The sequence below is a fragment of the Arvicanthis niloticus genome, chromosome 13, assembly GCF_011762505.2.
Source record: "Arvicanthis niloticus isolate mArvNil1 chromosome 13, mArvNil1.pat.X, whole genome shotgun sequence".
Taxonomy (NCBI): Eukaryota; Metazoa; Chordata; class Mammalia; order Rodentia; family Muridae; genus Arvicanthis; species Arvicanthis niloticus.
Window position 1 is genome coordinate 4212821 of NC_047670.1, and position 22782 is coordinate 4235602.

Below are 22782 nucleotides of genomic sequence, written 5' to 3' on the forward strand. Positions count from 1 at the left end.
CTTTGCTTTAATTTGACATGTTAGGAATCATGTCTTAACATGTTACTTTGCAATACATTAAACAGTCAATGGCATTTAAAAATAATTTTATAAAGCTGGGGAAAATCTTGATAACTTATAAAAACTTAAATGCTGCTAAAATTATTCTATTGTAGGTTCAATGACAAATTAAACCCGACAATGTAGAAACAAAATGAACATACTTCAAAATGGAGACATGTTCACTCTAATGGATTAATTTCTCCACTCACCCGACATCTTTCTGTTTCAATAATAATGAAGGAACATGTTAGTAAAGTTGTATGAACAGATAAGCTTCAGCACTCGGTGAGTTCATTGGTATTATTACTGTTATATTATTTCTTCCATCAGAAGAGTCAATTTTAAAGTCTCTATATTTTCACTGTGGATTCATAGCATAGTTCAGATTTTATCTAAAAGCCTCAGTTTAGCAATGACATCAAACAAAATAGGGTTATTTTTTCCTATACCTTCATCTTTATTTTCTGTTCTGGGATAAAATAACATTAACCTGACTAGTGCAGCTTGAAAACCATGCCATAAGATGAAGAACACAACTGACTCTGACTGGTGGCCTAGGAAGGAGATGCTGGTTAGCCCAGACAAATAGGATAGCACTACAAATGCTCAGAAAAATAGTTAGATAGATGATAGATAGATAGATAGATAGATAGATAGATAGATAGATACATAGATAGATAGATAGATAATGAAAAGTTTCCTGATTATATTCTGCTATACTCACAAACAGGAGCCTAGTATATAAACTTCAGAAAGACTCTATCCAGTAACTAATGAAAACATATGCAGATCCACAGCCAAACAATAGGTGGAGCTCTATAAATCCAACAGAAGAGGAGTAGGAAGGATTACAGGAGCCAGAGGAACTGAGGACATCACAAGAAAACTCAAAGAATCAACTAATCTGGGCACATAGGGACCCACAAAGACTAACCCAACAATCAGGAAACTTGCATATTTCTGACCTAGGCACTCTGCAGATGTTTGTTTAGCTTGGTATTCTTGCAGAACCTTTAAAAGAGGGAGCAGGGGCTGTCTCTGAGAATTTTGCCTGTTTTCAATAGTTTTCCTCCTACTGGCCGCCTTGTCCAAACGTAATATGAAGAGAAGCACCTAGTCTTATTGCAATTGGATATGGCATGTTTGATTCATACCTCTGGGAGTCCTGCCTTTTTCTGAAGGGAAATGGAGGATGAGTAGGGGAGGGGAAACTATAAGGAGAGTAGGGAGGGAGATACTGTTATAGGGGTATAATATACAGGAGATTTAAAAAGTGGTTTGTTTACTCAGTGAGACTCCATTTGAGAAATAGTTTTGAGTTAGGTATGTGTCCACTTCTACTCTCAGCATTGAGACCCCATCTCACTTAGATCAATGTCAGGTCCTGAACTTGTAAGTTCATATATGCCTCAGTCTTGTGTCTAGAAGGCCTTGGTGTCCTTGATCTCTTCTGGGTTTTGTAATATTTTATCTCTTATCTTTGGGGTTCCTGAGATCTGAGGAAAGAGATTTGTTGGGTATATTCCATTTTGGACTAAGTTTTTCATGGTTTCCTTCCCTCTCTGCTCATTTTTTTAGCATTGGATTTCTGTAATTGACCCCTATCTACTACAGGAGGAAGCATCTCTGATGATAGCTGTCAAGAAATTGTACTACAAGTATGGCAGAAATTTATTATAAGTCATTTTATTGCTGTTTCATGAGGAATGTAGATGATTTTTTGAAAAAGCATGGGGAAATATAGATCAGTTACACCAAGCAGAACAAACCCTCCCAGTCTAAGTTGTAGCAGGCCTCAACATAAAACCTCACTGGAATTACAATAAAAGACAATTGTCATGCCAGAGGCTTTTTCATCACTCTTCTTCTCTCTGTCCTGAGTGGAGTGGCTCATTTGTTCAAGTCAGGCCACAATCCTCACTTTTCTAGAGCTACTGCTAGACACAGCCTTCAGTTAATAGTTATCCCCTAATTAAGTTTATATAGCCAAACTAAAATTTCCTTGCTCCTCTTAAAATCTCTCAGACTCAAAGATAAAGAGATGGCTCAAAGGTTAAGAATATTGGCTGCTCTTCCAAAGGTTCAGAATTCAATTCCCAGGAACCAAATGATAGCTCATAACCATCTATAATAATATTTGGGGCCCTTTTCTGGAATGCATGCATACATGAAGGCAGAATGTTGTATGCATAACAAATAAATCTAAAACAAACAAACAAACAGAAACAAATGAACAAACAGGAACAAATGAACAAACAAACAAACAAACAAACAAAAAAGTACTGCTCAGACAACCAGGACTATAAACCAAAAAGTTTCAAACATGCATCAAAGAAAAATGTTTTTTCTAAACCCCTTCATGTTATGTCACTATTCTATCTGTCCTCATAGATTTAAATCAGCTACATACTACTCTAAAAACTAGAGTGCCAGCCCCAACTAATTCCTCACTATCTATATCTTGGTCCATTCCCACACGCTACAGTTCTCTAGCCTCAAATAGTTTTGTGGAACCTGGACATCTATATGCACATCAATCTCCCTAACCTCGATTAATGACCAGCTTCCTTTGACTGCCTAACTGCTCTATATGGATGTCAACAGGAAGCATCCTCAGAGAACAATGCCCACTTACCCAGCATCTAGGTACCAAATGATTAAAAAAAAAAAAAAAAAAGTATGAATGAATGTACTCTGGCCAGCTTGAACATAAGAAGCATGGCACTCACAGGCTGAGCCCATCTCTTGCATTCCCTTTGCTTAGCTAAAAACCATTAGCTTCTATACTTGAATCTAGCTAAGAAGGTTTGTTTCCTTATTTAGTTATTCCCTTCTTCTGAGACTGACTACCAAGGTCCAGCAATCAAAAACCCCTTTGGCTCACCTAATTAATATGCCCAATTAAAATGAAACACCACATTCTCACAATAAGATTCCACTTGTACTATTTTTATTGGATATTTTATTTGTTTACATTTAAGATGTCATCCCCTTTCCCCATTTTCCCTTCCTACAACCACCTATTCCATCTCCCTCCTTGTTTTTGCTTTTATACCATCCTAATTACATGTATGTATTAAGATCTGTTCTAGGTTGAGGGTATAGCAATACAGTAGATGCAAATAGTCAAGGAACAAGCAATATAATAAACACAAATAATCAAAGAAAAAGCAAGGCATTAAACACAATTACATGACTTTCATGATCACTGTTTCTAAGAGCTTATCAGGATGACCAAAATAGTTGAGCCTACTTCCCTGTCCCTAGCCCAAGGTCATTTTCATGTCTGAAGACTACTTCCTTGTTCTAGCCTACAATTTAAATTCCTGTCTGAAATTACTTCTTTGTCCTAGCCTGATATTTAGATTCCTGATTAAAATTACTTCTTTGTTATATCCTAAGATTTAGATTCCTAAGTGAAATTACTTTTTTGTTCTAACCTACTGTCAGCTTCCTGCCTGAAGCCTACTTCCTTGTCCTTGGCCAATGTCATATTCCTGCCAAGCAGCTCATTTCCTTGTCCATGACCCATGTCAGATTCTTGCCAAGCAGCCCCAAAGGCTCTCCACCTCCCCCTTTTTTATTTCATTAACAAGACTGAGCCTACCTTAGGTCATTCTGACAAGAATGCCTTCCTTACCCATCATGGAATACACATTATCAAAAGCAATGCACTGATGTGTTAGGTTGGTAAGGCTCTGTGCAGAATCTTACCCAACCTGGGCTTACCAGCCTGTTAATTTAATAACTCTGTCTGGAGGTTCATTTTCAGGTTCAAGCCATGTACTTTGACTGCCAATGTGTTGATTTTGTTGAAGACAAGCTTTAAGTCAATGGGCAGAAATAACAGTATTCCCAGGACAAAAAGGGCTAGCATGATCAAGCTATTTATATGCCATTCTTAAAGCTTGACCAAAATAGAAATATTGACTTCAGGCTATGGGTAATTTTATCTGCAGTATCTACCATATCAATGCTCATCAGAGCAGCATTCTTGAAATATATAAGCTCCCTATGTAGAGTTAAAACATCCAGAGAGGTTTTAGAATTATGCCAAATATACTGCAAGTGTCTTTAAATTTCTTCCTAATTATAATGACTACCACTGTAAATTGGAGAACTAACTTCAATCCAATGATATTTGGCATAACACTTGACATGTCTCCTTACCCTTAAATTCTGAACATCCTTCCAACAATTTGAATAGGATAAAAAGCATCAATCTATTCTTCCAAATGCCTATATAAATCCTCTTGTATATTCAACACATTAGTAAGATTTTTTGCTAAAAGATTATCAAAAGTAGCTGTCTTAACTTCTTGTGTCACAGCAATTGCTGAAGCAGTGGTGATAGCAATTAATGTAATTAAAGCTCTTATACCTGCAATAATCAAGCCTGCTACCCTCTTGCTTGTGCTTAAAGCCTGACTTATTTCTTCCAGTACTTGCAAACTATTTTTAGAATACCACATTTCAGTGATACTCAGGGCACTAAAACAAAAGCTGATTGATAAACCTCCATAACTGACATGCTGGATTTCAAAACAGAAACACAATTAGAAGGTGTACAATCAGTGCAACTTACACTAAATACTGTAGAAGAAAAGTATTTTTAACTTGACAATTAAAAGTGCCTCAACACATGTGCTAACACCTGTTTGAAACCAAGATCCTGCCTCAACTTTACCTCTTGCTAACATAACATCATAGAGAACTGCAGCTAATTTCCATATATGTTTCTGAAAATGTTCAGAACTAGGCTTCCAAATGAAGACTGTTATTTCCAATATTGGGTTAATTTTTAGACCAGTTAATGATTGAATCTGAATAACTGATCACATTTAAGAACAATACAAGAGGCATTATAATTTCTCTTTTTGATTCTTTATTCTACAAGCTCTAAAAAATTAAGGCAAGGCAGCTTGTCCCCTCAGGTGTATAGGTATGCAATGGTGGGTCTGCAACATATGTCCTATAGAACTTTGCAGTCACCATTTTCAGGGCACTCAGCAAGCTCAGAGGTCAGCATCATTCTTTGTCCTGGCTTCAACATATCTCACCCGTGGCTCTGGTGGCTGGCCCCCATTCTCCTTCAGCATCCTGCAGAAAAAAACACAAACATGCCCTCTTCCCCATATTTAATACCTGATCAGCGTCATGCCTATTCTAGTAAGTGGATCTTTCCCTTTCACCTATGCATAAGTATGCCTAGTTGTAGAGTACCATAGACACTTAGCAGAAAGTTCCTTGGCATTCAAATTAAAAAAAAATAAATAAAAAGAACATGATTTAAATAAATCTGTGGTCCTGAGTGAGGTGACCCAAAACACAAAAGAACACACATGGTATTTACTCATTGATAAGTGGAGATTAGCCCAAAAATTTGAAACAACAAAGATTCAACTACCAGATGACATGAAGCTCATGAAGAAGAAAGAACAAGTGAAGATGGCTAGGTCTTTCTTAGAAGGAGTAACTAAATACCCAAGGGAGCAAATATGGACACAAAGTGTGGGTCAGAATCTGAAGGGGGGGTTGTAGGGAGACCATTCCATCTGGGTATTCATTCCATGGGCAGTCACCAAAAATAGTCGCTGATAGGGATGTCAGGATGGGAAAGCTGACAGCAGCCTGATAAGGCTGTCTCCTTAGAGGTCTCCCAGAGTCGGACATACCCAGAGATAGATACCCACAGCTATCCATTAATCTGATCAAAGGTTCCCAATGGAGGAGTTAGAGAGTAAATTGAAGGAACCTTAAGGGCTGGTGGCCCGGTGAGGAGAGCAACAATACCAACCAGCCAGAGCTCCCCAGGGTCTAAACCACCAGCCTAGGAGCACATATAGAGAGACACATGACTCCAGCAGTATATGTAGGGGAGGATGGCTTTGTTGGGCATAGGTGGGAGACAAGGTCAATGGTACCCTGAAGGCTAAGCACTGAGGGGGGGGAATCTGAGGGTGGGGAGGGGGGCTGGGGGTAGGTGGATAAACACCTTCATAGAAGCAGGAGGAGGGGGGATGGGATAAGGGGTTCCTGGGTGGTGGGGGAAATATGGTAAGGGGATAAAATTTGAAATGTAAATATTATATCCAGTAAAAGAGGGGAAAAATAGAAAAGCGGGTAGAACCAACATTCTTAATAAAATGTCAGCCCTCTTTAAAAAAAAAAAACTATCTTGATACTAAAATTTGTTTTGAGAATTGTATATTGCAGAATGATCAGCCTTGGTGTATCTACTCAACAAGCAAGCTGGGCAGACCTGCTCAAACCTCTGAGGTCCGGGAATTCCATCTGGAGGCAGCGAAGACACAGCATCAGAGGATTGTCAATTTGCTCTCCCCCCCCACTCCTCTTCTAATATCTCAATGCCCATAATCAGCTTGAAGAAGCTAATGAAGAGTCAGCGCCCCTATTCCCTGGGCTTGGGGACTAAGGTGGTAAATGTTGGGCTGTCTCTCTAGGGAAAAGTAGTGGTTTTGTTGGAATAGAGAGGATTAGCTAGGGTTTATTGCATAGCCATAACCTATTAGTAGAAATCTGTATAATTAATATCAAGATGAAGATATAAATTCTTAAATGGCACCAATTTACTTTGTTTACAAATTTTAAGGTTTTCATTGGCATGAGCTTCTTAGTGATATAAGAGTGAGACGAATATTGTTACTCTCATAAGCATTGTACCAGTATAACACATTTAGGAATACAAAGCTTAGACCCAGTCTTTCTTTAACTTTTTTTTTAACTGATTTGAGATGGTCAGCCTGTGAGTTAAGGGACTATAGCAAATTCATGACTTGGAGTTTATTATAAGGGTGTTCTCTATGTTTTATTTAGAAATAGCTGAGTGGAGTTAACAGGCAACAGTCCAGATTACCTTACATGTATAGCTGGTTTTCAAAACATCAGAAATCCTTAGAATTGACATGACAAACATTTCAGTATTAATGTTCATTTTCATTAGAGACCTGTCTGCTCCAGACAGCTTCCTATATTGAATTCTAAGAAGAAATTGAGCATCCTTGGAATTACTCCAGTTGTGGTGAGACAGCCACTAGGCAAGAATTGCCACTTTCCTTCTACAGACAAATTACTGTCCAGAAAAGGACACACTTGCAGAATAGTCGACTGATTATATCTGCCTAGACAGAGTAATCAGCCCTTAATAATTCTGCAGCACTAAGGTCTGTCAGAAGATCCTGGGCCAGAAGGCAGAAGAACAGATGCTCCAATGTTTTGAAGTAGAGCGAGTGTCCAGGTGTTCAGAGGTCTCTATAAATTGGCTAAGTTTTAGAAACTACGATTTGTGCTTCCCACAATTATAGTTAACTCAGTCATTCTGGATTTCTGATGGGGTTGAAAACATATAGCTATTGACCTTAAGAGAAAAGATTTGAGTGGATGGTCGTCAGCTGACATTCATTCTAAAGCCAGGTTCAGAACTAAATGTTTTAGTTAGGATAGATGACAGAGGAGCTGGTTAGTCAACAAAAGGATGGACTGGGTATTAGGCCCATCCTGTACCTCACTGGTACAAATTGGCATAATTATGCTCTAATTGTATTTTAAGAGAAAAGTTTCATTTTAACAGGAAGGGTGATGTGTAGGAGGAGCTAAGGTAGGAGGAGTACTGAGAGGAAGAAAAGGAGTAAGAAGAGGAGAAGAAGAAGGAGAGGAGAAGCTAGGTGATGAAAGAGAGAAAGAGGGGGGAGACAGGGAGGCAGATATTCATGTATCTCCACCAGTCAAAGATAGTTGTTATATCTAGGTCGGTCAGTGGGTTACACCTCTGATTGAACAATTCCAAACTTATAAAGCCTATGATTAACATTTTTTTTAAAAAAATGTATAAATGCAAAAAGGAAAAGGGGGCATGGTATAGGGGTTTCCTAAGGGGAGTGGGGGGGAATGGGGATAGGGGATGCCATCTGAAGTATAAATAAAATATCTAATAAAAAATAATAAATAAATAAATCTGTGGTGTAAAAGGATAGATCTCCCTCTTTTTTATTTTATGAAGATATTGTTTTAAAATTTTATGGGCTCCTTCCACATTCATTTGCTCTTGACAATTATAAGGAATCCCCATAATATGGGTAATGTTAAATTGCTGCTAAAAAGTTTTAAATACCATTTTTGAAGCTTGACCAAAATAGAAATACTGACCTCAGGCTATGGCTAATTTTATCTGCAGTATCTACTGCATTAACCCTCATCAAGGCAGCATTCTTGAAATTCATACGCTCCCTATGTATTGTTAAAATATCTGTAAATGTTAGAATTATGCCAAATACATTGCAAGTTTCTTTAAATTTTTTTTTCTAATTATAATGACTACCAGTGTAAATTGTAGAACTAACATGAAACCCATGGTATTTGGCATGACACTCAAGATGGCTCCTTATCCTTATATTCTGAACCTCCTTTCAGTAATTTGAATAGGATAAAGAACATCAATCTGTTCTTCCAAATGCCTATCTGAATCTTCTGGTATATTCAATACATTAGTAACATTTTTTTTGGGGGGGGGGGCTAGGCTAGAACAAGGAAGTAGGCTTCAGATATGAAAATGATCTTGTGCTAGAAAAGCAAAGTAGGCTAAGATACTTTGATCATCCTGATAAGCCCTTAGAAACAGTGATCATGGAAATGTTCATGCAATTGTGTTTAATGCCTTGCTTGTTCGTTGACTATTTTTGTTTACTGTATTGCTTGTTCCTTGACGATTTGCATCTATTGTATTGCTATACCCTCAACCTAGAACAGATCTTAATACATGCATGTAATCAAAAGGGTATAAAATCATAAAGGAGGAGAGGAGATGTGATAGGGGCTTCTAGGAAGGGGAAATGGGGAAAGGAGATGACATCTGTATTGTTAAGAAATAAAATATCCAATTTTAAAACTTCTCAAATATTCAACTGCAATAGCTTGTTCCATTAATTTGTTGTTCTTGTTTGTTTATTTTCTACACTCCTGGGCATTTTAGACATCATGAGAGTCCAGCATCCTAGGGGGTTTTGGGAGGTGGAAGGAAGAGCTGAAGCCTTAGGGTTGCTCCAGGCACAGGCTCAGACTGGAAAGCCCTTGTACTTTTATAAACAGCCATTTTCTTGTGAACCACACCTGTCTTCCAGGACAAATTCCTTACTTTTCCTCCCTGCTTCTTTTCTCCAACTCCTTTTTTCCTTCCTCTTATCTAGCTTTCTCTTTCTCCTGTATTTGTCTTTTATTTTTGTTTCCTCTGTCCTTCTGGGACAGATAAATCTCTTTTGTGCTGAGAACTTGGTCTTGAAGTTCCTGTGCCAAAACTTTTTTTTTTTCATTATCTACTTGTTAACAACAATACTAAGTCTAGATGGTAAATGGTGATCGTGGTATTGATGAATGTCTGTACATCAAATTCTAGCTCCTTCTTTTGTTTTTTGTTGTAACAGTCAGAGGTAGGTATATGTGTCCTGTGTTTCATATTATTATCTACAGAAGATGAGAGAGGCTGTGTTACCTCCACTGCTCTATGAAATAGATAAATGTGGTTGGTTATTTTCAAGACAAATCTTTTAAATGAGATTGTTTGTACATATTTTTGCTGTTCATTCCCTCCCCCTTTTGAAATCTAGAAGAAAGATGAAAATGTGTTCCTGTGGGATTATATAGAATGTAATTGAATAAAATGAAGACTATTTAACACTTTTGTTCTTATCATGAACTTCTCTAAATCCTATATGGTCTGAAGGTTTATAAAATTCATATGGATAAATAAATTATTGTTGAAAGTGAGTCTCTGTCACATGCTAATAACACCAGTTATTTGGTTGTCATGTGTAAAAAGTTTTGGGAGAAAAAGACATAGTAAACCTGTGATATGAAAATGTGAAAGAAACAAAAGCTGTCATTTCTGAAAACTTAAGAGATATCATGTTTTGAGCTTTTATATTTATAGGAATTACTTGATGAAAGTATTGGAATTTCGCTGTACTATATTACTGACAACAGTTTTAATTAAGAAAGGATAAGAAACAAAGTTACAATCAGAGTTATAGGTTTTTTAAAAAGTAAAATAAATAAGATATGAAAAATGGTAAACATAGATCTGGAGAATCCAAGCTTATTATTACATATTTTTACAATGAAGTCCTCATTTAGTTTAGACAGCATTTTAACCATTAGCAGAACACATTCAAAATACAAGAGCTGGGTTCTCCTATACCTGTCATCCATCAAGAAAAATACACCACACACTTGCCCATAACAAGGGAATCTTAGTTGAGATTCCCTCTTCTAAAATAATTGTAACTTGTGACAAGTTGACATACAACTAGTCAACACAAGTGATTCCTTGTCAACTTGATGCTCAAAAACACCATTGTTAAGGTAACATATTTTCTTCATTCCCAATAAAATGTTATATTAATCTTAATGTGACAATATAAAACACTACAATGTTTAAAGCCCCAATCTTTACAAATTCAAATGTTTTAAAATTCAGTGTCTCTAAGACATTCAAAGTTCAAGCCTCTCTAAAATATCTAAAGTTTCTAAAAATCATGCTATCTTAATTCCTAAATCTCTGTAAATCTTTAAAGTTGGTCAATAATTCATTGTCTTAACTACAGACTCTTGTGAACTAAAAATAAGTTAAATAACTTTTTTTTCTTCAAGATGGAAGAACTGGGTAATAGTCACAATCAAACAAAAGCTAAACCAAAATTCATCAGTATAAAAAGTTCAGTGCTTGATGTCTGGAAGCCACTTACCATCTTCAGGGCTTCATGCCTGGGCAACTAACTGTACTTCTCTGGCTAGCCATCCACATGCAGCTTTTCTCCTAGGCTCAGGTCAGTTCCATTCCATAGCTGCTACTATTCTTGGCATCATTCATTGATACTGGAATCTTAAAAATCCCAGGTACTAACAACAGAATGCAACTTCACCAATAGCTTTCATTATCTTCTGTGACTCAGAGCCTGCCACATGTTGCCATGCCTCAATTTCTTTCCATGGATCATTCAGTACTATGATTTCAACTGCAATATAGGCTACATCTTCTTTTGGATTCTGTTCAGGGATTCTATTTTTGACATCCAAAGTTGGGTCTTCTTCATGACCTCTTTATTTTTTAAAACCAGTTACTACTTCAGTGACTTTTATAATACCTGGTTCTATTTGTTAGCATAAGGTGCCACCTTGGCTCTTTCTGTATACTGACCCTAAAAAAACACCTTGCAGAATTTTTTGTTTCAATGATGTTGACCTCTCCTTAGTTATTTGATTCACTAGCTCCAGATAATGAGAATCAATTCTTTCATCAAATTAAAGGTTTTGCTTTAGTAGTTCTTAATACAAAATATCAAATGAGTCCACTCATGCTTTACAGGGTTCTCAAAACACTCTGTAACATTATAAGCCAGGCCTCCAACATCTTCATTGCTTTCAGAATTATCTTCTAGTTTTCTGCAACATTCCATTCAGGTCTGAACATTCAATATTTTTTGTAGACCAAAGTTCTTCCATAACTTTCCCCCCAAACATGGTCAGTTTTATCGCAGCAATAGCCTATGATATGATGCCATTTATGCATTGTATATGCTTTCTATTGCTATGAAAATCACCATGACTAAAGCAGCTGGCAGTGAAAAGGGTTTATTTCATCTTGCAGCATACAGTTCATCATTCAAGAAAGCCAGGGTAGAAACTTAATGAAGGAAATGATGTAGAGACCATGGAGGAGTGGTACTTACTAGCTTGTTTTTCATGGCTTTCTGGAAAGGGAACTAATATTCGTGTGATTTAATTGTCCTCGCAGAGTATTATTGCTGAATAAACTTAACCATCTCTCTGAACTCTGAGTGATTGATTTAACCCAGATGTTCTGGTACAAACGTCTCTCCAAGCTGACTGATTCTATCTGACTTCTCTCAGCTTCTAACTGTATTGTTCTACATGACCTGACATCAATTCTGTCAATTTTTTCTAATCTTCTTGCTCCTTATTTTTCTGACTTCAACGGCTGCTGCTGTCTGCATTGAACTGCATGAACTCAAGAACAAACTCAACTCCCTGCACTCTACTAATTACATTGGCTTCTAACTGACTGTACAAAATCCAAGTGAACTGACTCCACATTCTTTCCCTGTATTTTTCTTAAGTAGACTCTCTTTTCTGTCTGTTCTCCTAAGAGTTGGTTATATCCTACCTCTGATGCATTCTGTCACATTTTTCTCTAATTCATCACCTTGTCTGTCCCTCAATTTGTAGGACACAGATTACTCAGCCTGCTTCCCTAGAGCCTATAGAACCACCTTCCTAAGAGTGGCACTGTCTACAGTGAACTGAGCCCTCTTATGTAAGTAATCCATGAAGAAAATTGACCAGAGGCTTGCCTACAAAGCATCTAGAGGATGTATTTTCTCAATTGAGATTTCTTCTAGCTTGTGTCAAGTTGATATAAAACCAGCCTGTACACATGCCAAATATTCTGCATACAAAATATTTTAGTCAGCTACCACGCTTTGAGATTAATTTATTGCCAAAGAAATTATGATATTTGAAGGAAATACTTAGAAATATTGAAATGTTAAATTTATATTCATGCCACTAAACCTATACTATTGGGTGGAAATTGGCATTGCAAAGCAGCTCCCTACCTTTCTCTAGAAAAATATATTTCACATTCCATTTATGACCTGATCATGGAGTAAAACATTCATGAAACCAACAGAAAGGAAGAAAATTTCAAAATGAGTCCCCTAGATAATTGTGGATAGATCATGAATAGACTTACATTTTAGTGTGAATTACTTGTTGGTTATGATGAATAGAAAGCATGGATTTTAAAGAAATTTAATTAAATTTAACCTTTAAAAAAGATTAATACTTTAAATATGGTGATGGCATATACACACTGAAGCTGAACTACTATTGAAAATAGTGTATGAGAGTACATTGGTTTGTGATAAGCAGACATGGTGAACACAGCATAGAGTCTTGTCCAGGTGTATTTTAGAAGATATTATTTTGAATTATACATGGGATATAAAAATTCAATAGTTCAGCATTATTGTTTTGGGTGGTATTGTTTAAATCAGGTAATATAATAAATATAACAAGTTTAAGTGGAGACGAACACATCTATTTTCGAGATAGCCAAAACAATAAGAGTTATTTCTCTATTGCTGTGCTAAGACAGCAGAAATAAAGCAACTTATAGAAGCATGAGTCTTCAGGCTTACAGTTTCAGTTGGGCCCAGGATGATTGTAGTGGGAAACATGGCAGCAGGCAGGAATGGCACTAGAACATTAAATGAGAGATTATGTGTTGAAGCAACATGCAGAAAGAATGTCTCAGTATTTTATTGCTGTCAAGGGGCACATGACATCTTCTAAAAAACAACATTTAATTTAGGACTGCCTTACAGTTTCAGAAGTTTAGTCTGTTATCATCATGGCAGGAAGTATGCCAGTGTACATGCAGACATTGGACTTAAGGAGCTGAAAGCTCTATATTTTGATCTACAGGCCTCAAGGAGGAGACTGCGTCACTCCAAGCATAGCATGAGCACAGAAGTTCTCAAAAACTGCTTCCATACTTCCTGTAAGAATAATGTTTTCATGAGCTATGTAAAAGCTGTCTTTGTGTTTAAATGCAGATTTCTGTACCAGCATAGAGTTAAGTTATTATTGTTATTCATATGAAACATTACCTGTCTACTGTAATTTGTAAACCTTCGTCTCCGTTACCTTCGGATTGGTCAATAAAGAGAGCTGGTTCAGCCAATGTGTGGGCAGAGAAGAAAGGAAGGCTAGACTTCTGGTTCCAGATAATGATCCCAGGTAGAGAGAGGAAAGAGAAAGACAATGAGCACAGAAGAAAGAAGTAGAGTGTTGGCACCAATAGTATTTACTATGAGGTCATTATTAAAGAGTTGCCATAAATATACCCATGGAGCAGAGCAAGTCAGGGCAAGACACACATTAAAGTTAAAGGAACACATGGCTAAGAAATAGCTAGCTTTAGAATGTTATAATAATTTAGAGCCTGCCCAGCATAATGACACCAGCTTGTTAATAAGAATATAAGGTCTCCATGTCATTTACAGGAGTTAAAGCTGGCTAAAGAGGGTTTAGAACGGTCCTGTTGGTATGTAATAGTAACATGAGTCAAGCAACACCTCTGAAAATTCTACTACAACTTTTTTTCAACAAGGCCACACCTACTCCCAACAAGGGCACACCTTCTAATAGTGCTATTCTCTATGGGCCAATCATCCAAACACATGAGTTATGGAGTGCCATATCTAAATCAGCACAGAAAGCCAATTGGTAAGGGAAAAAGCTTTTGAAACTTCAAAGCCCACTCCTAGTGACACACCTCTTCAACAAGGACACATTGCCAAATCCTTACAGGTACACCAACTAGGGACTACACATTAAAATATAAAGCCTGTGGAGTTCATTGTCATGCAAAGCACCAAAGGCAACTTGAGAGATCCATTATATATTCAAATTGATAGGGTATATGTTCAATTGGATAAAAATCAATTGAAAAAGTTTCTTACATAGAAACCATTTTCTGTTTAATTGTAGATTTTTATGCTTCCATCTGGATAACTGGCAAAAATAAATCTTAGCATAGAGACATATATGTTATTCTGTTCATAAGTTGTCGAGTTAAAATTTGTTTCTGGTTCACGTAAGAAAATCGGAGTAAGTTTCATAAGTTTTTGAGAGTTATTTCACATTGAGCATAGAATCAGAACTATAAGTTTCAATTTAATTAGTCAGGTATTTATATTACAAAACTCAGTTTTAGAAGTAAAGAATTATAAAAATAGTAAAGATTTTAAAAATTCAAATTAGATGCAGAACACTTTTTAATACATAAGTCTTCTTTTTAATGCCAGTATCAAAACAAGATTACCTAAGTACTAAAAAGTACTAAAGATGACAGCTTATGGACTGAATTTGAAAAAATTCCCTACTCAACAAATCTAAGAGGAGGTCTGTGAGTTGAATCTTGGTTATTTCAAGCTTTTGGGCTAATATCCACTTATCAGTGAGTAAATACCATGTGTGTTCTTTTGTGATTGTGTTACTTCACTCAGGATTATATTTTCTAGTTCCATCCACTTACCTAAGAATTTCTCAAATTCATTATTTATTATTATTAATTTTTATTTTTTAGGTGATTTTAAATATACTTTTTTATAATTTTTATTGGATATTATATTTAAATTTCAGATTATATCTCCTTACCCACTTACACCCACCACCCAAGAACCTCCTATCCCATCCCCCCTCCTCATGCTTCTATGAGGATGTGCCCCCCTAGCCCCCAACTTCTACCTCCCCACCCTCAACTTACCCCAACTCAGTTTTTAGCCTTCATAGGACCAAGGATCTCCTCTTCCACTTATGCCCTACAAGGCCATCCTCCCCTACATATACAGATGGAGTCATGGGTCCCTCCCTATGTGCTTCCAGGCTGGAGGTTTAGACACTGGGGAACTCTGGTTGGTTGGTATTGCTCTCCTCATGGGGTCACAAATCCTTTCAGCTTCTTCAGTCCTCTCTCTAACTTCTTCATTGAGAAACCCTTAATCAGATCAGTGGTTAGCTGTGAGCATCTGCCTCTGAATGTGTCAGACTCTGGCAGACCTCTATATAGGAGATATAGGAGACAGCTATATCAGACTTTTCCCAGCATGCACTTCCTGACATCCACATCAGTGTCTACCTTTGGTAACTGCACATGGGATAAATACTTAGGTGAAATGGTCTCCAGATAGCCCCTCCTTCAGTTTCTGTCTCACACTTTTTCTCTATATATGCTCTCTTGAGTATTTTCTTACTCCTTCTAAGTAGGACCTAGGCATTCACACTTGGTCTTTCTTCTTCATGAGCTTCATGTGTTCTGTGAGTTGAATCTTGGCTATTTCAAGCTTTTGGGCTAATATCCACTTATCAGTGAGTAGATACCATGTGTGTTCTTTTGTGATTGGGTTACCTCACTGAAGATGATATTTGATAGTTCCATCCATTTACTGAGGAATTTCTTGAGTTTGTTATTTTTAATAGCTGAGTAATACTCCATTGTGTAAATGTACCACAATTTTTATACCCATTTCTCTGTTGAAGGACATCTGGGTTCTTTCTAGCTTCTGGCTATTATAAATAAGGCTGCTATGAACATAGTGGAGCATATGTCCTTTTTATATGTTGGAGCATCTTCTGGGTATATGCCCAGGAGTGGTATAGCTAGATGCTCAGGTAATGGTATATCCAATTTTCTGAGGATCCACCAGACTGATTTCCAGAGTGATTCTACCATCTTGCAATCCCACCAACAATGGAGGAGTGTTCCTCTTTCTCCACACCTTTGCCAGCATCGGCTATCACCTGAGTTTTTTTTATCTTAGCCATTCTGACTGGTATGAGGTGGTATCTCAGGGTTGTTTTGGTTTGCATTTCCCTGATGACTAAGGATGTTGAGCATTTCTTAAGGTGCTTCTAGGCCATTCAAGTTTCCTCAATTGAGAATCCTTTATTGAGTTTATCCTTTATTTAGCTCTGTACCCCATTTTTAATAGGGTTATTTGGTTGTCTGGAGTCTAATTTCTTGAGTTCTTTGTATATCTTGGAAATTAGCCTTCTATCAAATGTAGGATTGGTAATGATCTTTTCCTAATCTGTTGGTTGCGGTTTTGTCTTATTGACAGTGTCCTTTGCCTTACAGAAGCTTTGCAATTTGATGAGGTCCCATTTGTCAATTCATGATCTTAGAGCACAAGCCATTGGTGTTCTGTTCAGAAACTTTTCCTCTGTGCCTAGGTATTCGAGGATCTTCCACACCTTCTCTTCTATTAGTTTCAGTGTATCTGTTTTATGTAAAGGTCTTTTATACACTTGGACTTGAGCTTTGTACAAAGGGATAAGAATGGATTGATTTGCATTCTTCTACATGCTGACCTCCAGTTGAACCAGAACAATTTGTTGAAAATGCTGTCCTTTTTTTTCACTGGATGGTTTTAGCTCTTTTGTCAAAGATCAAGTGACCATAGGTGTGTGGGTTCATTTCTTGAGCTTCAATTCTATTCCATTAATCTTCCTGCCTGTCTCTGTACCAGTACCATGCAGTTTTTACCACTATTGCTCTGAAGTACAGTTTGAGGTCAGGGATGGTGATTCCTCCAGAAGTTCTTTTATTGTTCAGAATAGTTCTTGCTATCCTTGTTTTTTGTTACTTCAAATGAATTTGCAAATTGCTCTTTCTATCTCTATGAACAATCGATTTGGAATTTTGATGGGCATTGCATTGAATCTGTAGATTGCTTCTGGCAAGATGGCCATTTTTACTAAATTAATTCTGCTAATCCAAGACCATGGGAGATCTTTCTATCTTCTGAGATCTTCAATTTCTTTCTTTAGAGACTTGAAGTTCTTGTCATACAGATCTTTCACTTGCTTGGTTAGATTCACTCCAAGATGTTTTATATTATTTGTGACTATTGTGAAGGGTGTCATTTCCCTAATTTCTTTCTTAGCCTGTTTATCCCTTGAATAGAGGAAGATTACTGATTTGTTTGAGTTGATTTTATATCCAGCCACTTTGCCGAAGTAGTTTATCAGGTTTAGGAGTTCTCTGGTCGAAGTTTTAGGGTCGTTTAAGTATACTATCATATCATCTGCAAATAGTGAAATTTTGACTTTTTCCTTTCCTATTTTTACTCCTTTGACTTCCTTTTGTTGTCTAATTGCTCTGGCTAGGACTTCCAGTACTATATTGAATAGGTAGGGTAAGACTGGGCAGCCTTGTCTAGTCCCTGATTTTAGTGGGATTGCTTCAAGTTTCTCTCCATTTAGTTTGATGATGGCTATTTGTTTGCTGTATATTGCTTTTACAATATTTAGGTATGGGCCATGAATTCCTGATCTTTCCAAGACTTTTAACACGAAGGAATGTTGAATTTTGTCAAATGCTTTCTCAGCATCTAGTGAGATGATCATGTTGTTTTTTCTTTGAGTTTATTTATATAGTGGGTTATATTGATGGATTTCTGAATATTGAACCATCCCTGCATTCCTGGGATAACGCCTACTTGATCTTGATGGATGATTGTTTTGGTGTGTTCTTGAATTCTGTTTGTGAGAATTTTGTCGAGTATTTTTGCATTGATATTCATAAGAGAGATTGGTTTGAAGTTCTCTTTCATTGTTGGGTCTTTGTGAGATTTAGGTATGAGTGTGATTATACTTTCATAGAACAATTTCAGTACGTTTCCTTCTATTTCTATTCTGTGAAATAGTTTGAAGAGAATTGGGATTAGGTCTTCCTTGAAGGTCTGATAGAATTCTGCACTAAAACCATCTGATCCTGGCTTTTTTTTTTTTTTTTTTTTTTTTTTTTTTTTTTTGATGGGGAGACTTTTAATGAGTGCTTCTATTTCTTTAGGAGTTATTGGACTGTGTAATTGGTTTATATGCTCCTGATTTAATTTTGGTACCTGGTATCTGTCTAAAAAATTGTCCATTTCATCCAGATTTTCCAATTTTGTTGAGTATAGGCCTTTCTAGTAGGGTCTGATGAATTTTTTAATTTCCACATTTTCTGTTGTTATGTCTCCCTTTTCAGCTATGATTTTATTAATTTGGATAATGTCTCTATGCCCTCTGGTTACTCTGGCTAAGGGTTTCACTATCTTGTTGATTTTCTCAAAGAAGCAGCTCTGGGTTTTGTTGATAGTTTGTATAGTTCTTTTTGTCTCTACTTGGTTGATTTTAGCCCTGAGTTTGATTATTTCCTGACTCCTACTCCTCTTGTGTGTATTTGCTTCTTCTTTTTTTTCTAGAGTGTTCAGGTGTGCTGTCAAGTTGTTAGTGTATACTCTCTCCAGTTTCTTTTCGTAAACACTTAGAGTTATTAGTTTTCCTCTTATTACTGCTTTCATGAAGTCCCACAAGTTTTGGTATGGTGTGTCTTCATTTTCATTAAATTCTAAAAAGTTTTTAATTTCTTTCTTTATTTCTTCCTTGATCAAGTCATTATTGAGTAGAGCATTGTTCAGTTTCCACATGTATGTGGGCTTTCTATTGCTTTTGTCATTATTAAAGACAAGCCTTAGTCCATGGTGATCTGATGGAGTGCAAGGGATTGTTTCAATCTTTTTGTATTTGTTGAGGCCTGTTTTGTGGCCAATTATATTGTCTATTTTGGAGAAGGTACCATGAGGTGCTGAGAAAAAGGTATATTCTTTTGTTTTAGCATGAAATGGTCTATAGATATCAGTTAAGTCCAATTGGTTCATAACTTCTGTTAGTTTCATTGTGTCTCTGTTTAGTTTCTGTTTCCATGACCTTCCTATTGCTGAGAGTGGGGTGTTGTCATCTCCCACTATTATCATGTGAGCTGTAATATAGGCTTTGAGCTTTAGTAAAGTTTCTTTTATGTATGTGGGTGCCCTTGCATTTGGGGCATAGATGTTCAGAATTGATAGTTCATCTTGGTTGATTTTTCCTTTGATGTATATGAAGTGTCCTTCCTTATCTTTTTTGATTACTTTTGGCTGAAAGTTTATTTTATTTGATATTAGAATTGATACTCCAGCTTGTTTCTTGGGATCATTTGCTTGGAAGATTGTTTTTAATCTTTTTACTCTGAGGTAGTGTGCATCTTTTTCACTGAGGTGTGTTTCCTGTATGCAGCAAAATGCTGGGTCCTGTTTATGTATCCAATCTGATAGTTTATGTATTTTTATTGGAGAATTGAGTTCATTGATATTAAGAGATATTAAGGAAATATGAATATTGCTTTCTGTTATTTTTGTTATAAGAGCTGGAATTATGTTTGTGTAACTATCTTCTTTTGGAGTTGGTGGAAGATTACCTCTCTGCTTTTTCTAAGTTGTAGTTTCCCTCCTTGTGTTGGAGTATTTCATCAATTATCCTTTGAAGTGCTGGATTTGTGGGAAGATATTGTATAAATTTGGTTTTGTCATGGAATACTTGGTTTCTCCATCAATAGTGATTGAGAGTTTTGCTGGGTATAGTAGTCTGGGCTGTCATTTGTGTTCTCTTGGGATCTGTATGACATCAGTCCAGGATCTTCTGGCTTTTATAGTCTCTGGTGAGAAGTCTGGTGTAATTCTTATAGGACTGCCTTTATATGTTTCTTTACCTTTTTTCCCTTAATGCTTTTAGTATTTTTTCTTTGTTTTGTACATTTAATGTTTTGATTATTATGTGACAGGAGGTATTTCTTTTCTGGTCTAGTCTATTTGGAGTTCTGTTGGCTTCTTGTATATTTATGAACATCTCTTTCTTTAGGTTAGGGAAGTTTTCTTCATAATTTTGTTGAAGATATTTACTGGCCCATTAATTTGGGACTCTTCACCTTCCTCTATACCTATTATTTTTAGGTTTGGCCTTCTCATTGTATCCTGGATTTACTGGATGTTTTGAGTTAGGTGCTTTTTTGCATTTTGCATTTTCTTTGACTGTTGTGTCTATGTTTTCCATGGTATCTTCCGCACATGAGATTCTCTCTTCTATTTCTTGTATTTTGTTGGTGATGCTTGTGTCTATGACTCCTGAAATCTTTCCTAGGCTTTCTATCTCCAGGGTAGTCTCCTTTTGAGATTTCTTTATTGCTTCTACTTCCATTTTAGATCCTGGATGGTTTTGTTTAATTCCTTAATTATTTATGTCCTTTTAGAAGTCCTCTATCATCATCATGAGAAGTGATTTTAATTCTGAATCTTGCTTTTCTGGTGTGATGGGGTGTCCAGGGCTTGCTATGGTGGGAGAACTGGGTTCTAATGATGCCATGTAACTTTGGTTTCTGTTGCTTACATTCTTGCACTTGCCTTTCACCATCTGGTTAACTCTAGTGCTAAGCGCACTCATTGTCTCTGACTGGAGCCTGTCTTTTTAGTTATCTTGTTTGTGTCAGAACTCAGGGTCCAGATATCTATGTGATCTTGTGATTCTCAGCTCTGCTACTCTGAGTGTAGTGTCTCCTCTAGGATGTCTCAGGATATGGTGTCTTCAGGGGCGTAGACCAGCTAGGTGTCCACCGCTCTGAGTGTAGTGGCTCTTCTTAGATGTCTCAGGATATGGTGTCTGCTGCTCTGAGTGCAGTGGCTCCTCTAGGATGTCTCAGAATATAGTGTCCACTGCTCTGAGTTAAGTGGTTTCTTTAAGATGTCTCAGGATATGGTGTCTTCATGGGAGCAGACCAGCTGTGTGTCTGCCCCAGTCACAAGGACCAAGCAAGGGGCAGAAGGGCAGGAATGCTTCTGTCTAGGAAAAAAATACATATGCTCTATCATCTCTCAGATTACTAGAGGGATTCTTTTATCCTTTTTCCTAAGAGTCTGAATGTAGAGTGAGAAAAAAATTACTAATTAGTGTTGAGAGCTACATGATAAAGTTTGGAAAGGTTGATGTGTCTTTCTGTGTATCAGCTACAGATCAAACTATCTGTCATTTTTAATCTATCATCTATCAATTACATTGTACTTATCAAAATTTATTGGTCTATATATGTAAATAATTGTACATTAAGTTATTTAATATGTTCCATGAATCTACCAAGAGAAATGTTATGTGGAAAGGTTTCTAGCTGGATGTAATGAATACAAACTTACCAAGTCTTAAAAACAGAATATGGCTTAGATGTGGGAGTAATAGGCCACAAAATATTTTGGAATAAAAAAGGAAAGCAAAAGTACAATGGGAGCTTCAGAAGCATAGAAACTGCAATACAATTTTCATCATGAACATTTAAGTAAAAATTTCAATGAAGAATATAAGAAAAGTATCTTATTTATATAGTAATCTAGCCATTATTTTCTTTACTATTTTTCTATGGATATTTGTGTATGTAAATATCTATCTGTCTGTATGTATGTATGTATATCTATTTATCTATCAGTAATCTATCTCTATATATCACTATATATGTATATATGCATTTATTTATTATATATGTATATATATTTCTATCTAACATCTATGTATATATGCATTTATATATATATGCTTATATATATTTATATATGTATGTTTGTGTATCTAGCTATCTATATATATATCTATATAGGTCTCTATCATAGATTAATTTTCAATATTTTATGTATGTTTCTAATATTATTTTCTTACACTTATTCAAAAATCTATTGGTCTAATATGGGAATACATTCATATTGAATTATTTTTAAAATGTACCAATTTCATCTTAACCATTAACAGAAAATTCTTTCTTCCCAAGTGCCATTATGTGCTGTACTTTTCCCTCATAAATCTGACAGCTTCAATAGATTTCCATCTACACCTCATTCCAAAAAGAATGAATATAGCTCAGAACAAAAAGTTGGAGGAATTTTTGATTTTTAAAACTCATAAATGAGACAATAGGCTTTTGATACAAAGCAATTCAATCTATAAAAACTGGAATTCAATCTATAAAAGCTGGAATTTAAGAGTTGGAATTACATTTAGTGCCTAAAACTTGGTATAAATTTGATCTGTAAAGAATAAAGTTGAGAAAAATCAAAATAATATGAAGTACCATTTTTTATTCCATATAAAAGAAATATGGCCTCTTGTGCCCACAGGAAGAAACTTCTAAAGAAATGGAGAAAAGAACTCAGAAGCCCAAGTGAGGTTTGAGATTATATCACAGCAAATGATGGTGGGGAGGTGGTTGTGTGTCAGTGACCAGAGAAGTTCCAACACCATAGT